Here is a 16,796-nt window from a genome sequence, read left to right as displayed (position 1 = left end):
TTCCGGGGCACACACTGTAAACTGTGTAAGTGATCTCTGCAGCTTTCCTGCTGGGATTAGTAATAGCCATACTACCAACTATTACTGTGCAATCGACCTGGGGCTTGCATTTAGATTACATTTGATTTCTATACTTGGGAAATGCATGCTTTAATTTTCCTATTATGTTAAAACTGATAATGCATAAAAAAGAAGATACCTGTTCATGATACTGACTTTATAAAGTGGGTATGATTTGCTTTATAGTAGCAATGCTTATACCACCAAATGTGCATTTATGATTTAGGCCAGCCAACCTATGGGGGGAGAAAAAAAAAAAAAAAACACTGACAAGTAAAAACACTGGAATGGGAAACAGTCCCAACTGCGAGGCAGATAATAGAAGGTGCTTCAGCCTAGGTCCTCGAGAAATTTCAGGAGAGTGCAAATTTGGTGAGCACATTCTTCCAATCTCTCCCTCCAAATGTACTGAGGCCTGTAAATGGCTGAATCCATTATTCACAAGATAAAGGCAAAGAAGGAACCAAGACTATTACGTCAGAAGCAGTGTGGTCTTACTTGGCAAAACAGGACTGATACCCTTTACAGCACCGCAAATCTTTTGTTTTGTTTTGTCTCTTGCACATGTACACACTAAACAGCTGTCACTTCTTTTTATACCTGTTATGAATTTTTTAAAAGTGCTATCAAAGCACTTGTTTTACTATCTTTTTACTGTCTTTATTTTTTTTTCTTTTACAGTAGGTCTCAGAGAGCCTGGATGCACATCCGAAAGCTCATTAGGTAGGAGAGGAATAACGTCCAGTATGTGTAGATTCTCTGTGGGGACTCAGGATATTTGTATGTGGTGTAAACTGTAGGGAGCCAAAATAAAAATTCTCTAACCTACCAAAAATAATGTCATTATGAAACTATTTTACCTTCAGAGTAAAAATGCTAGAAATAGAATGATCATTTTCTTCATTAAGAATTTTAAAAATAATTTACCATATTATGCAATTATACATACTTATGGGAAAGTACACAGATTCTAAGTGTACAGCATAATGAATTCTTACCCCTCATAGGACCATCCATTCAGAGTAAGAAATAGAACAAGACTGACAAACGGAAACTCCCTTTATAGTCATTACCTCCACTCCAGCAGGGGAAACTACTCCAGGAACTTTGAACACTGGGGATTTGTTTTGCCTATGTGCACCTACACACCGGAATCAGTTTGTACTTTTAGAACTGTGAACTTCATCCATATTGTCATATGCAGCTGTACTTTGTTTATTCTCATTGACTTTTATGATAGTCCATTGTTGCCAACATACACCGGTTTATTTAACCATTCTAATATTAATGGGCCTTTGTGTATTTTCCAGTTTTGAGCTCTTTGGAATAGTATTAGTATGAGTTTTGTGCCCGTGTGTTTTGGTGAACACATGCTAGTGCTTTTTACTAGGTTTACGCTTCTCTATGGAATCAAGAGGTCATTGGATGTATGCATGTTCAGGTTTCATAAATGCTGAGAGTTTTCCAAGGTGGTGGTACCAATTTATATTCCCACCAGCGATGTATGGGCATTCTGGTTGCAACTTGGTATTATCTGTGGTTTTCATTTTAGCCATTCAGGTAGGTGTGTGGTATAATCACACTATGATTTTAATTTGCAATTCCATGCTGACTAATACTATCAAACAGAATGAGACTTTTTGATATATTTTTAAATAGATGTATATTTTACAGAATCCTGAGACAGTAAAGGATCTCAAAGATGACCTAGTCCATGGATATCAAATGTATGGCACATTTGTCCCCAGTAAGCCTCCATACCAACCCTTCCCGTACCTTTGGAATATAAGGCAATAGATCAGTGACCTGGATTCAGCTTCAGAAACCTTCCAGATACAACTCATTACACAGTCATTTCCAAGGGATCTTATTGGGGTTGGGATTGAGGGATCTTATTGACCAGATAAAGTTTATCAGAAGCAGAAAGGTAGAACTAGTAACTAGTAGAATAAGGTAGTCTGCTCGGAGTTTAAATTTCAGATCTACCACTCACCCTGGCAGAAAAGAAGATTTCTCTTTATGACACTGCCTTTATCAGGTTGGTATGACTTGATTTATTGTAGCAAAGTTCAATTCATTGAGCTGAGTGATCCTGGCAAGTTACTTCATCCCTAGAAAGCAGTATTATGAGAAGTAACTAAAAACAGATTTGCACCATTTTCGATTCTCATGATCCTTCCCCTTGTTCAAGGACAGGTTTCTCCTGGGCACAAATCTTTCATGATTTCTGTGAGTCTGCCTGCTCTTGAATTAGTAACCTTCTTAAAAGCCTCCTGCTGAAGATAGCAGGAATTCAGGCAATGGCCATGAGTCACCGAGGTCTTTCCTGATTTTTGTCTAAATCAAGACATGTACTTTTGGGTCATTTCATCTGTAACTACGGAAAAGGATGCAGGAAGATTCAATCGTGGAATTACCAGAAGGAGCAGGTCATCTTCCCTGACACTTCTGGTGGTGCCCATCACATCTGAGGCTTTGTAGAGTTCTCATTTACTCACCTCGTCTTGCCAGAGGTCCTCACACGGCTTCGTTAGCAACAGTGAGATCAGCCACTGGTCCACAGGGTGCAGCTCTCCTGCCTTTGAAGGAAACTAGGAAAGGAAGGGAAAACAATCAGAACCCACTGGCAGCTCCTTTTAGCCACCTTTGTGTGGTTTCAATATCCTTGGCCTGCCCTCACGGGCAGGTAGAGAAGTCCACCTCTGCGCTGCCTGCTCCTCCTACTTGGGCTCGTTCCCTCTCTATTTGTGAAGCAGTTGTTCTCATGAGCTCACAATATCTTGATGGCAATTCTGAAATCCAAATTGCTCTGAATCCCCTAAGTTCTTTTTCATCACTCATTTGGAGGCACAATTTTACCTGATCCAAACTTATTTCATGGCAAAAGCCTTTCCTAACCTGATGGGAGGCTATTTATTATCTTTACTTGGTCCACTTTGTGGGGAGATTTACACAGTTCACTGTGGAAGAGCTGCTGGGTTTGCTTAGAAAGTGCTGGCCCAGACTGGGTTGGGAGTGGTACTGATTCATGGCATCTATACATAATACCTTCCCAAATCTGAAAAATTTTGAATTTTGAAATAACTCTGACCCCAAGAGTGTTGGATCAAAAAACCATAGATGCATACCAAGCTCCTAACAGACCTCGCTTTCAAACTTATGTCCTGTTGAGTGTTTACCCTTTTATTTGAATTATTTTAAAGAGAAGAAAATCAAAACAAGAAGACACAGGCTTTCGCCTAATAGAGCAGTCCAAAAATAAAAATTTAATAAAGTACCCAGAGTGGAAGAGGATGTGGGGAAGCAGAGACTCTTATACACTATTGGTGGGAATGTATTTTGGCATAAACTTTTTGAGAGGAGATTTGCAATTTTCTTGGAGAATTTAAATTGCATATGTACTTTGACCCAGCAATTCTACTTCAAAGTATCCTGTAGAAAGAGTCAAAAGAGTATGTCAGGCATATGTCATATTGAATATTATATACCAATATAAAAAAAAAAAGGTTTATCAGTAAGAGACTGGTTAAATAAATTTTGGTGCAACTACACAAAATGATACAATGCTGTCTTTAAAAAAAATGGAAATGAGGTAGACCTGAATGTAATGATATGGAAAAGTCTCCAAAATATATCTGTAAGTGAAACAAGCTCTTTGTAGAGTAATAAATATATAAAAAACCACATATATATGATCATCACAATTTCTAAGGATATACTTATATTCTAGATAAACCAATTTTCCCCTTACACATATTTGTATGGAAAATGACAGGTGGTAATGATTAGGGATGAAAACAACTTTCATTATATATGTTTTTAACTTTTTTCTTTGCCATGTGCATATGCTGTTCTTCCTGATTCCTGATTCCTGACTGCAGAAGTCTCAAAGGCCCAGATATAGTACAGGCCACTGAGCATCTTTCCCGAGATTGCAAGTGCCATGAAAGGAAGTCTCCAGCCACCAAAGACTCCCATCACCTTCCAGTTAAACTTGACCTCCACTGACCCTTCAATACAGACCATAGACCTACAGTAATAAGAAACTCCACAGATGACATCATGGAATTCCAGAGACGACCTTCTGCCAAATAAATCCAATAATCACCTCCACCTACCCCTTAAATGTGCCTTACGCAAAGCTTGTTAACTATACTGTTGCTTTCCTGATCCAGTAGCATGATCTGGGTGTGCTACTAAGACCCAAGAGGAAGCTGTGATTAGCTGGACCTTAACCTGAGTGTACTGATCTAAGATTTTCCACTTGCCATTGCCCACCTCACACAGCATGTAAAAGATGGCTTACATCTTGATATAGAGTGGCCTGTGTATTGTCCTCTCCAACACCAGAATCTCCTAGTTTAATCGGAACAGTAATCTCAAGATGAATATTTCTATGGACCCCTTCAAATACAATCCAAAAATTTAACTCTGCTCTAAGCTTACTTGGAATTGGTAAGAAAAATCCAATTGCAATTGGATTAGAAAGACAATAAAGAGCAGAGTGACTTTTCATTGCTGGCACATAAATATCATGTGAAATAGAACTCCTTCTATCCAGTAGAAACAAACAAAAAAAAATCAACTGAGTTGGTCAAGTTACTGGCAGATATATGAATTCTTAAGAATCAAATGCCTGATTGACCTTCAGGCTTTATTACATATTATTCTGAGTTAAATTCTTCTCTGCTTTCCCTAAACCATTCATCTTCAGAGATTTTTTTTTTAAAAACAATCTAAGTACACCTCAGCCTTCAGCTGGCCTTCTATGCAGACTATTCCTCCACGATCTTTGCGAGGCTGGCTCCTTCTTTTTATCTAAATCACAGATTCCATGGCACCTGTGTTGGTTTCTCCAATCAAGTAGTGTCACATTTAAATTCTCTGCATATTTCTTATGATTATTTCCTTTACTTGCTGTTTATTCAATTATTATTGGTTTGTTTTCCACCCCCCGAAATATAAATGTTGTAAAAACAGAAATGATGTCTGTTTCGATTGTCAGTATATTCTCCGGAACACAGTAAGTACTGGGTAATCATTTGCTGGTGGAATGAGTGAATGAATGCACACTTTGTCACCTTCCATCCCCTAGCAAGGTAAGCCAGATGTTTTGGGTGTGGATAAGGCAAAGCAGATACTGCTTTTGTTTAGTAGGAAAAGGCTGGGTAAAACCAGGAAATGGTATTTTAAACTGAATGAAGACTAAAGGCCTAGGAGCCAGGGTGGTCCATTAGGAAAAGTGTTCAAGAACAGCCTGTAATGTCTTCCTGCAGCTATCCTGCCTCTCTGAGTCAGGGGACTAGATTAAAAAATGGAAAAGTCAATGGAGGGTAGAGGTATGTCAAGCTCTCCTCAGGTACTTCTGAGATTCACTATGTTCAGGTCTGCCGATGATCACTAAGCACTGGAGAACTGAAACAAAGGCAGCAAAGGACAAATGGAGGACTCCAGTGGGCTTCCACAGAAAGACTTACATCAACAAAATCTTATCGCAGATGTTTAGCCATCATCTGCTGCGTAATGAAAGCTTTTGTCCGTGTGTCTGCGTGTGTGTGTTTTAATTCCGAAAACACTCATGAAAAAGAGGAAAATTGACAGTAATGGAAAAATGTTAATAATATAATAATATCTTAGAAGATATAATTTGATTCAATGATACATATGCATCTTAATCTTGGTATTTTTCAGATGAACTTTTTCCCTGTAAGTTTTTCTCTTCTAAGACATAATAAATGAAATACTTCCCTCAGCATGTTCATATTCTGTTGTATTAGTATATTTTTCCTTTCAAGGCTTGTTCTAGCCCTCCTCTTTACCCAATGCCACATAAAAAAATATCTACTATCTGCAATAGGTCCACGTCTCCTCTGAAACAAGGATGGACAGGCAACACTGGACTCCGGTCAAGGGGACAGAAAAAGTGAGCAGGGTAGGGACAATTTTCCTTGAGGTGCCTTACAACTGAACTGTCTTTAAAGCCCAGGGGTTTGAGGAGGGCCTACCTGTTCTGCTACCATCTTTTTTCTTATACTCAGCAGCTCTAGGCATGACTACTTAATCACTTTACCCCCAAGGAGTCATTCTTGCATGCTTTCTCTGTGCTAGACACATAACCAAACGTTGTGCTTGCAGCAGTGAAAGGACCCACATTCCTGCTTTCATGGGGCTGACATGCTAGCCACTCAAAGCAGGTATGCCACAGGCTGTAATATCTTAAATATCTCAGACAGAGAAAATATTTCTAAAAATTCCTTATACAATAAGCCTAATAAAATGAAGAGTACTTATAATTTAAGTCGGATGCAGGGGTAGTGATGGTGTTGAGGAGGATAAAATTGAAAAAGGAAGCATTAAAAATTAGATTTCCCCAAAACTAACGACGACCACCAAAACAAACAGGCTGACAAATAAGCACAGGTCAGTGGTCAACAAGCTTTTTCTGCAAAGGAAAAGACAAAATATTTTAAGCTTTGTGACCCAGTCTCTATTCCAGCTACTCAGCTTTTCTATGGTGGCACAAAATCATCCACAAACCACAAACATGACCGCGGCTGTGTTCCAATAAAACTTTATTCATGAAAAGAGTTTGCAGGCCAGACCTGGTCCACATGCATTGTTTAGCTTCTCTTCCAGTCTCTCTGCTTTAAATTGTTGGGTGTGGTCACTGAATGGTCTTTGGTTTACGTCCATGAAGACTTTCAGTTCATTGTTTATCAAGCCACGTGTCTTTCTGTTCCAGTGGGTCTTTGAGTTACGGTACAAAAATGGCAATATGATGGACAGAATCTTGACTACACTATCACCATTTGCTCTCACTCTACCTTTCAAATCACTTGCGCCCTTTTAGCTCAATCACCACAAAGAACTAGACGAAACAAATCATGAAGCAAGGTGTAATTAGGATGTGCTGAGATGCTTATTTGAATCTTAATGCTATTAATAAAGGTTTATCTGTCCCTCCTTGTTCAGTCCCACAGGCTGGGGAAGCCTCTGTTTGAGAGGTTTCAGGTAGCTTAAGATGAAACATTATTTCATATCCCATATCACTTCTTCGACGATGAGATAGTTACCATTTTTCTACTGAGGGGCCTATTCTCTTTTGACAAGGTTCTTTTGACAAGATTAGTCTTCCCAGGAACCTCAGCTGACGGATGATTAATATGCAGGGTCCACCCCCGGATTAATCATCTTGAGATACTAGGAGGTGCAACACCCACCTAGCCCAGGTAAGAGCGGCTAAGCTGTCCTCTTTCCCCCACCTTTCTTGTCTCCTCTCCTTAGCATTTTCACGACATTTTAAATACAGGTTCCTCACTGCAGGATGTAAACAGAACAAGTCAAATGATGCCAAAGTCAAAACTCGAAGTCACTTATTGGTTGAAAAAGTACAACTAAAAATAAAAAATTTACTAAATTATAGGGGAACATTTTGCATATATTATAAAGCATTGTAGGACTGGTGACTAATGACTGAAGTCAAAAGGCTGGATTTTTTGAGTCTGTACTAAATTTATTAATTTAGATACAATCTCTCCCAACTCTTCCCACAATCTCTACAATGGTATCCAACCTTTCGTAAATTGTTCCCTCCCCCCAACCCCTCCTGGGATTGCATCATACAAATTCACAGTTTAAACAATTATATCCCATTAACACCTTCCCCACTCCAATATACTGGACTCTTAATTCTTTCACAAACATTGTCATAAGAACCCATCTAACCTAACGCAAGCAGCTACTGAGTGAACTCCAGTGGGGAATACTTGGAAAAATAGGAGAAAAACCAGCCACATTGAATGAACATGCAACAAAGGGCATTAGGGAAATTGTCTAATATACTGAATTACTTAAAATTATAATGTTGAAAAAAAATTGCAGTAGCGGGGAAATGATGCCAATTAGTGGCCCAGTAATGAGAAAGAGGCAGAGGAAAAGTCACTTTGCCATCCATAACTCAGGCCTTGACTTCTTGGGCAGTGAATGCCTGCTTTCTGCCATAAGCACGGAACTATCTGGAAGACGGAGGTTTCAACTGCGTTGAGATTTTCAGGAGAAAACAAGAGGTGCCAGTTAAGACATCACCATGAACTTCAAAGTGCAGGAAGGAAGGGCTGTAAATGACTAAAGTAAAGTCAGATGACAATACTTACTGCTTTCATTTTTCTCCAGAGGCCAGTTTCTTCCTTTTCCTTTTTTGCTTTTTGATGGTACAATACTCTGGCCACCCCCAGAAAGATTCCAGAATCCTCCCTCAGTTTTTTTATTCCTGCAGTTGGCAACCTACACTACCAGGATATCCATCTTTAATACAAATCTGAATGCCTTGTACTGTCATTTGGGTTTAAATATATTTCCCCTGAGCTCTGGCCTCAGTAAAAATAGCAGACAGCTGGTCACCATGTTCCACACCATAAACCTGTTGGGAGGAAGTATGGGGCTTGGCTTGCATCAGAATCACTTGGAAAGCTTGTCTAAAACACAGATTTCTGGACTCCACCCTCAGAATTTCTGATATATAGGTCTGGTGTGGACTCCAAAAATTTGCATTTCTACTAAGTTCCCAATTGGTGCTGATGCTGCTGGTCCAGGAATCATGCTTTCAAAATCACCGCTCTCAACCATCCCAAACCGACTATCTCAAAAGATAAGGCAGGGGTTCCCAAACTCTGCCACATCTCAGAATCACCTAGACAACTTTGAGAATTCCAATGCATCTAATACCAAGTAAATCAGAATGTGTGTGCAGGCATTCATAGTTTTCAAAGCCAGGCATCTGTATTTTCAAAGATCTCCAGGTGATCACAAAATGCAGCCAAATTTAAGAACCACTGAACCTTGGGATGAGACCTGGAGACAAACAGAAAGAGCATTAGACCAGAGGCCAGGAAGAGGAGGAGGAAGAAGAACAACCCTTATTAATTTTGACTTTGGGACCATCCTATTTACCTAGTCTCTCTCTCTCATCTGTCAAATAAGGTGACCACCCCTTTACTTGCCTCTCAAGCACCAGTAGCAAGAAAAATACATCAAACTGGCAAAATGGTTTGGAGGGAGCCTACATTAGGAAGGAGCCTACAGATAGAAGGCATAGCAAGGGAGGTGGTGCTGCCTAGGGTGAGATGCAAAGGCTTTGCCAGCGGGAAGATCTGGGTCAGCACACTGCTTCTGACTAGCTCGGTGACCTGAGCAAGTTAATTTAACTGCTCTGTGCTGTACTTTCCTCCTTTGTAAAACCAGAATGTCATTTTCTTCCCATGGGGTTCCTCCAGAGCAATTTTGCTATTTGCCCGGAACACAGTGCATGCTCCAGAAATGACTGTTATGGCATATATGACGGGTGTATATTTTGCACATGCCACCATCTCTGGATATGGAGAAGGCCTCCCTTTGGGTAGACATTCAAACAGAGGTTAGTGAAATTAACAGTGGAAAGGCTGAAAACTAGCCTCAAATAGACCTCACATAAGCAGATAAGAGACCACTGTGGGTGTGTGAAGATTCGACTCAGTTTAAATAACTCAGTGGCTGGGTCTTGAGGCAGCAACATCCTTAGAATTAGGGAGCTCCACGCCCTGTCCTCCTGCATCTGGACAGTACCCATTTACAAGGTGGTTTACTCCTCAGATACCCTACATACTGGTAGTTAATCTGAACTTGAAGGTACCTTCAGATCTTGAATCTGATATTTTTGTTTTGTGTATACAAGTTCTTCCCCTGGACTAGACTGCAAGCTCCTTGAATTTCATGAGATTTGTGTTTTCCTAGAGCACCCATGAGTTGATAATTTTTGGTGCTTAACGGTCATCAATTTCTCATCTATTTCCACAAGGCCCCCTCTTAAATTACCACTCCACAGGGTAATTGAATACTTTTTCAATAATCCAAATGCTATCTCTCTACTTAAAAGTCTTCCAAGGTTTCCCATCATTCATAGGGTCCAGTTTAACCTCCTTAGTACAGTTGATAAGGCTCTTTGTGATCTGGCCTCTGCTGATTTCCCCAAGCGTGGCAGAGGGGGTATAGCCAGGGCTTTGTTGTTATCGAGATTAGGGGTTAAAATCCAGCCTGGCCTCTGACAAACTGTACATCTGCCAAAGAGTCCCATAATTTTCCTTAACCTGTTTCTTTATCTGCAAAATGGGAAAAATATTACTTCCTTTCAGATTTGTTGCAAGACTAGGACTAATAAATGTGAGATGTCTAGCATATACATTTTTTAAAGATTTATGTATGTATGTATGTATGTATGTATGTATGTTAGAGAGAGAGTGTTGGGGAGGGACAAAGGGAGAGAGAGCCTTAAGCAGACTCCCTGCTAAGTGCAGAGCCTGACGTGGGGCTTAATCTCACAACATGTGCCAAAAATCAAGAGTCTGGCACTTACCCAACTGTGCCACCCAGGTGCCCCATAGCATATACATTTTCTTAGTAAACATGAACTACATTTCCTGATACATGCATTTCCTTATACTTGCAGCCCTTGCACCAGGAATTATGTGCTACCTCAAACACTCTGTGCTACACTGTGCTTCTTTACCTTTGAACAGGCACTTAGCCATGTCTTCAGCTTGGAAACCTCTCACCCTTCAAGACCCGGATGAATAAGCATCACTTCGGTGGCATTTCCTTAACCCACACAAGCAAAGCTGTTCCCTTCCCTTGGCGCCACTGCCATCTTGGTAGAGAGCTCTATCTGTCACAGTCTAATGAAATTAGTGGTTTATCTGCCTGTCTCTCAAACTAGATAGAAGGTATCAAAAACATCAGGGACCACACCATAATCAGAGTAGCCTATGACTTGCAAGCAATAGGTGACCAACGTTAGCTAACTGTGTCCTCCTCACAGTATGTCCTGTTATTTGTGCAAGGTCACATAAAACCTGGTGCGTTGTAAGTTCATAGCGAGTATCCTATACCCTTGATACCCACAGACTGGGAATATTGACATTATTTGGGTACTTTTTAGGACTGAAAAATCCCAGGTCCTTCCTCAGACTTTCTGCATCAAAGTCTCCATTTTAACAAGCCCCCCCCAAACCCCAAGGGATTTGATGCACACTAGTGTTTGTGAAGAGCTGTCCTAAACATCCCTGCACTCCCACCAGAGGCACACAAGCAGGCACTTGATAAGTGAAAGCATATGGACAATTCATCCTATATTAGCAAGGAAGACGAAGGTGATCCAGAGGTATTTCAACCCCAGCATAATACTAGTCATGGGAAGAATCCTGTATTTTATTCTGGATACCACAGTGGTGATGATTTACAAACTCCGAGCTCCCAAGGGGGTCCTGAGAATAGCACTCCTTACTTTCATCGATAAAAATTAAAGTAAAAACAAATAGAAATCCACCCCAACCCAGACACTGGTATAAAAGAAAAAAAAAATCAGTTTTAAGGAGTGCTGGATCACATAACTAAAAATGAAAAAACTAAAAGCTAATCTTCCCCTGGAGAAAGCAAAAATCATGAAGAATAACATGTCCGCTACAAGCAAGAGAGTTCTGGTTTACCACCTGCATCAGAGCAAGGGGCCCCGAAACATGAGACTAATCCAGAGTCGATACCATGGTGAGCAACACTTGTGCACCAATTTAGGATGGCACACCATTCACTTGAACAGGGCAATTAGAACACTGGACGTGAATATCCCCCTTCTGCCACATCTCTGTAATGCTATAAGGAATGCCTTAGTCGTTCTGAGTTGTGGCCTCAGGCCTCTCCCCTCCCTAAGTTACTATTAGAGATGGACTAAGGGCACAAGGAAAAATGGCGCTTGTGTCAAATATCCTCCCTCACACCTAGAACTCACATTAGGTGACATTACTGTCTGGGAATGTATTCAGTGGAAAACTATTCCGATAGCCAACAGCAATTACATAGCAGGATGACATACTTCTCAGAGGCATAGTTTATCATAAATCAGGTATTCACAAAGCTTCTGCGCAACGGTAAATGTTGTCTTAACATTCTTCTCTGGAAAAAAAGGAGCAAGGTCATAATCTGAGTCACAGATCACCATTTCCAGGGCACAGCCTGCCTTTGGTGGTGTGGGGATGGGACGGGGCAGGCGAGTCCAGACACTCATTTTTACTTCAATTTTTTTTCCTGAAATCTGAAGGAATGCCTGCCCGCAAATTAAGATAGCGACGCTTTATTCAGGATGCATCCTCATTTATTTTTCTTAAGATCTTGAACAAACAAAAAAGTCCTCCATGAAACGGAGAGAAAAAAGGCATTTTGGAGTATTCCTTTGCCCCTCCTGTTCTCGAAAGAGCTCAGACATCACAATAGTTTGCAACATTTTTGGTTGGATACTTTTTCCCCATCACTTCACAGATGGGAAAGATTTTGTGAACTTTTCTAAGCAACCGACAGGACCGCCTCGTCTCTCCTAAGTGCCTTGTCAGCAGATTCCTAGAGCCTGGCTGTAAAAGCACTTGTTTCCACTCCCCCCCCCGCCCCGTCCTTCGCCCCTATCAGAAAGATGCCTCTTAAGCTATAGTGAGGCAGAGCATAGCCATTCAATTATCCAAATCCTAGAAGTCTATAAAAGAACATTGTGCCGCAACTGGTTTCTTAATTTGAATGAGACGGCGTGCCCAGACACATCCCCAGATCCTGAAAAGAAATCCCCACACAACATCTTCTGACTCAACCATGACATAAGATGCATTTTTATCAATTTTGAGATAACTTGCAGGTCATGCAGACCAAACCAAGATGATCACACCATCAAAAGGGAGACATCAACCCCAGATGAAACCCTTTTACAGGGTTATTGATGGTACCAACAACACATCTGCCTTTAAAAAAAAAAAAAAGATGTTCAGATTTTAATTTTCAGAATGCTTTTAGATGTATTCAACTGTTTTAATGAGACCAGGGCTTTTTAGCACTCATGCCAAACAATCCAGTCCTCCTTAGCTGTGTGCGTTTATGTCCATGACCACTCAAAGAGTAAGTGGGAAAACAACTAACCAAACTAAAAGATAATTGTTCAAGCCTCTCAAATTGACATCTACCCCTCGAGGAACAGATGGTGGATTCTGTAGAAGGGCATAAAGCAATGAGCCTTCCAGTTTCAGGTTCAGAAGCAGCGATTTCCTGAAAAAGAAAGGCAAGTCACAGTTTCTATGCCATTTTCCTGTTTGCCAGGACTCACCTGTGCTTAGAAAGAGGGTGGTAGGTGGAGAATTCATTTCCCTCAGGAAACCATACAATCCCATGGACAAAGTGAATTTAGCTTCCAACCTTGGCCATCAGGAGACTGTGCACCCTCAAACTTCGGAAAGCATCTGGATCACCCAGTGCACGTTCAATTCTCTGTACGTGTTGCAAAAAAAATACCTCGCCCTCACTTGCGCAGATCTCTTTATTGCAGTTGACATGGGCTTGCCCAGGGGATTGACTTGTTGTTCTATAAAGATCCTTAAATAGGCACTACTGATGAAACATTTAATCCAAGCCTCAGGATCAAATGGCAGCTACTGCCAGGGACAGTGATAGAAAAATCTATTCCCCAATTAAATAATTGCACACGAAGCCATGACTGTTCATTAGGTCCTTTAACAGAGTTCAGCTTTTCTGGAACACAGCCAACAGCCTTCATATTTTATTTTAATAATATGTATCTAGTACTTTTGAGATCATGGATTATTTTAAACATGTTTTGAAGAAAACCATCTCCCCCCCCCATGAAAAATGGAGTGTGAATTTGAACAAGAGATGCCCTGTTATGATCACTGTAGAACAATTATTTCTGTAAGTGCACACCGGCTGTTTCTGGAAGTCTTCTCTGCGTAGGGTTAAAACACCATCCTTTATTTGGGGGCATTTTTGTCTCTTTAGTACCAGGACATGAATATTTTATTTTCTGCCTAATCTGAACTGTTTATCCAGGAAGTGAGAGGAGAGTCATCGACTGTCTATTAAAAGGGGCTAGATCCTGGAAGTCTAATAGAAAATCTTGTCCCCCAAGGCAACAACATCCACATTATAGGACAGCATCAGACAACAGGAAGGTGGTTCAATGGCAAACATCCAGAATGAGATTTTGTTTTGAAGCTTCAGCTTCTTAAGAGCACAGGGGATTGTGAGTACAGTGACAGATTTTTTTTTTTTTTTTTTTGGTAAGGGAGGGAAATTACACTTTGAACACAGGTAGTGAAATATTTCATAAGATTGGAATACTCATGCAAAATAAATATTGGTTTTGAAATGCAAGGCTGTTAGAACACAGAACAAATATCAGAAGTTTGGAGAGGCTTAAAAATATCCCATAATAGAGTCTTTCCTCAAATACTCACTTTTCTCATGAAAGAACTAAAAAAACGCTCCCATGCATGCATCTCCTTTTGGCAGGGGTTATTTTGAACAAAGCTTTCTGATGATGTGCAAAGGTATCTAGCTCTCTGTGATGATCAGGTGGCTCAGAGCTTGTCTCTTGCCCCTTTCAAGGAAATGGATTTTTAATTCTTCAAAGTTGTCCTCCATCTGTGTTATTTTGTACTTTCATTCAGATTAACTGTGGATTTTAATTACTGCTTTCTGTCATTTGGTTAGTGAATATTTTTCTGATAAGTCACATCAGTGGGCCTGAAGTTACATCCCACATGAGGTCAATGTTAAGGAATTGTTCTCCAAGGCCCATTGATTCTTGTGTCATTAAGTGGCGACTCTGAGTGCTAATGTACCAACATCTGGAAACCGTCTTTCTCCTAATTTCAAAGGATTCTGATATAACAAGGGATAGAATCTATGAAAAGCACTATTTCCATTTCGACTTTAGCATTCTTACATGGGAACTATTTATCAGTTCAAACTCCTTTAAAGAAGAAGAAATAAACTGACAATATTCTTGGCTTCTCTTCCAAGGAGAGGTTTGCTATTGCCGAATCTCACTGAAATAAAACAATGCAAAATAAAACAAATAACTTCAAATAATGTCTATCTATATCAAGAGGTACGTGAAAAAAATGAACTCCACCATTGTTGCCTCAGACCACTGTAAGAGCCACTTCAATGATAAAAACAGTTTAGTTAGTAAATAAAGTGACCTGACATTAAGCAATATTTCAACCCAGTTCTTGTCACAATTTGGGATATTTTTGTGGGATATGATCCAGTCCCCATCAGTGCTTATAACTCTCTTTGATTTTGTTACTTCCTTTGTTTATCCCTGCTGGATCAACATTCTCCATCACTAAAATACTTTGTGTAACCACCTAAAATTTACTGTATCTAGTGATGTATTACTCTAATCTTGGCATTATAACTCATTTGGCAAGAATACATGTATAATTATTTTTTCCTAAATAGGCTATTGAAATATCGTGAAATATCGTGAAATATCTTTACCGGGCAAGACAATTTTTATGGAGGAACCAAATAAACCACAAATAAATGATCAAGTCTCATATCTTCATGATGAATATTAAAGAAGTAAAACTGACTTACTCTATTCTTTCCAACCCTTGAGAAGAATCTCTCATTGCTTCAGAAACTTCATATCAATCTTCACACTCTAAAGAAATGTGCAACTTAGAAAGTTTCACAGACTCTTTTTGAATTAGTAAAACCTAAAGGGAGCAGGGTGAGGAGAGAACAGGGCCTTACATTCAGCAAACACTATGATGACAGGGACCGCAAGCTACATTGTGATGCAGCTGCCAAAAAAAATCCTGTATTTTCCTTTGCCTTTTTTTCCCATTATTTAAAAAAAAAAAGAGAGAGAGAGAGAGAGAGAAAGATACTTGTGCCATTTAAAAAGAGCTTTCAACTGCTCCCCAGTCAACGACTGAGCGACTCCTCGGGGACTCTGAAGCGGCTTTTCAATATTAGTAATTTGAAGTACTAATGTCAAATTTCATTTTTGGAGTAGCAAATATATCAGGTTCACCAAATAGCTCAGCTTTTCTTTATAAATACCCCACAATGAATACATTAGCTTTAACATCTATTCTTTTGATAAGCCATCTTGAGGTGGTCTGACTTTTGTTTTCTTTACTTTCACAAACACACTCCTCCCCATGATTAATGGCCTCCCATTGGGTATATGGAAAATTTCCCAGCCTGGTTCCCTTGAGAATGCTCTACTACATGGATTTCTAGGCAAAGCTAGATTAAAAGAGGAGGAGCATGAGCTATAGTCCCCCTACCCCACAGCCATCAATTATATACAGTTATAAATCAAAGTTTTCAGTCCAAACAAAGACCAGTGTGGCAAGCAAACAAGGGCGTTCACGGCAAATTGTTTTGAAGCCGAATAAAACTCTTGACAGGAAACAATGGAGTCAGCAAAGCCCCTGTCAATATCACTCTAAAGTTTAGCTGATTTATGAAGAATTAGACATGGTGTATCAAGTTGCTCAAGGATTGATTGAGAAAACAGCAAGGAGAAGTGTGAATAAGTTAATATGAAACCAAATGAAGCTCTTCCTTGATCAAAAAAGTTTAGCCAAATACTGTTTTTATCCATATGAATTTGACCCCTTGCCTTAGATCCCTACCGCAAAATCTCTAGTTATCAAACATACTCTCCCCCTCCCCCTACTTATTTTTTGGGTTCTCTGTAAGCAAAATTACTGGCCTTTACAACCTTCCTGTGAACCATGGATTCAAGCTCAAATTTTTCTTTCTTTCTATTTTGATCCTCCACTTGGGAGAATTTAATTTCACTTGTTTCAGATACTGTTTACATGCTCCACATAAAAATCTATTTCAAAAGGAGA

At 39.9% G+C, this 16,796-nt stretch overlaps 1 protein-coding gene across 3 annotated transcripts in view; it reads right to left on the bottom strand.

Annotated features, from left to right (window-relative positions):
* RARB (retinoic acid receptor beta) overlaps window positions 1-16,796 on the bottom strand; it is a 712,218-nt gene that overhangs the window by 445,163 nt on the left and 250,259 nt on the right. Inside the window, exon 1 of one of the 3 annotated variants that reach the window (XM_078072441.1) lies at window positions 2,559-2,652. The exons of the other annotated variants lie outside the window; for them this stretch is intronic. The gene's annotated coding sequence lies outside the window, so the exon portion shown is untranslated. Of the gene's footprint in view, window positions 1-2,558; window positions 2,653-16,796 lie in introns of those variants that run through there. 3 annotated transcript variants of the gene reach the window in all.

This window comes from Halichoerus grypus, chromosome 1, assembly GCF_964656455.1.
Source record: "Halichoerus grypus chromosome 1, mHalGry1.hap1.1, whole genome shotgun sequence".
NCBI lineage: Eukaryota > Metazoa > Chordata > Mammalia > Carnivora > Phocidae > Halichoerus > Halichoerus grypus.
Note: the sequence above shows the minus strand (reverse complement) of the source record. Positions and strands in the feature narration are given on the sequence as shown.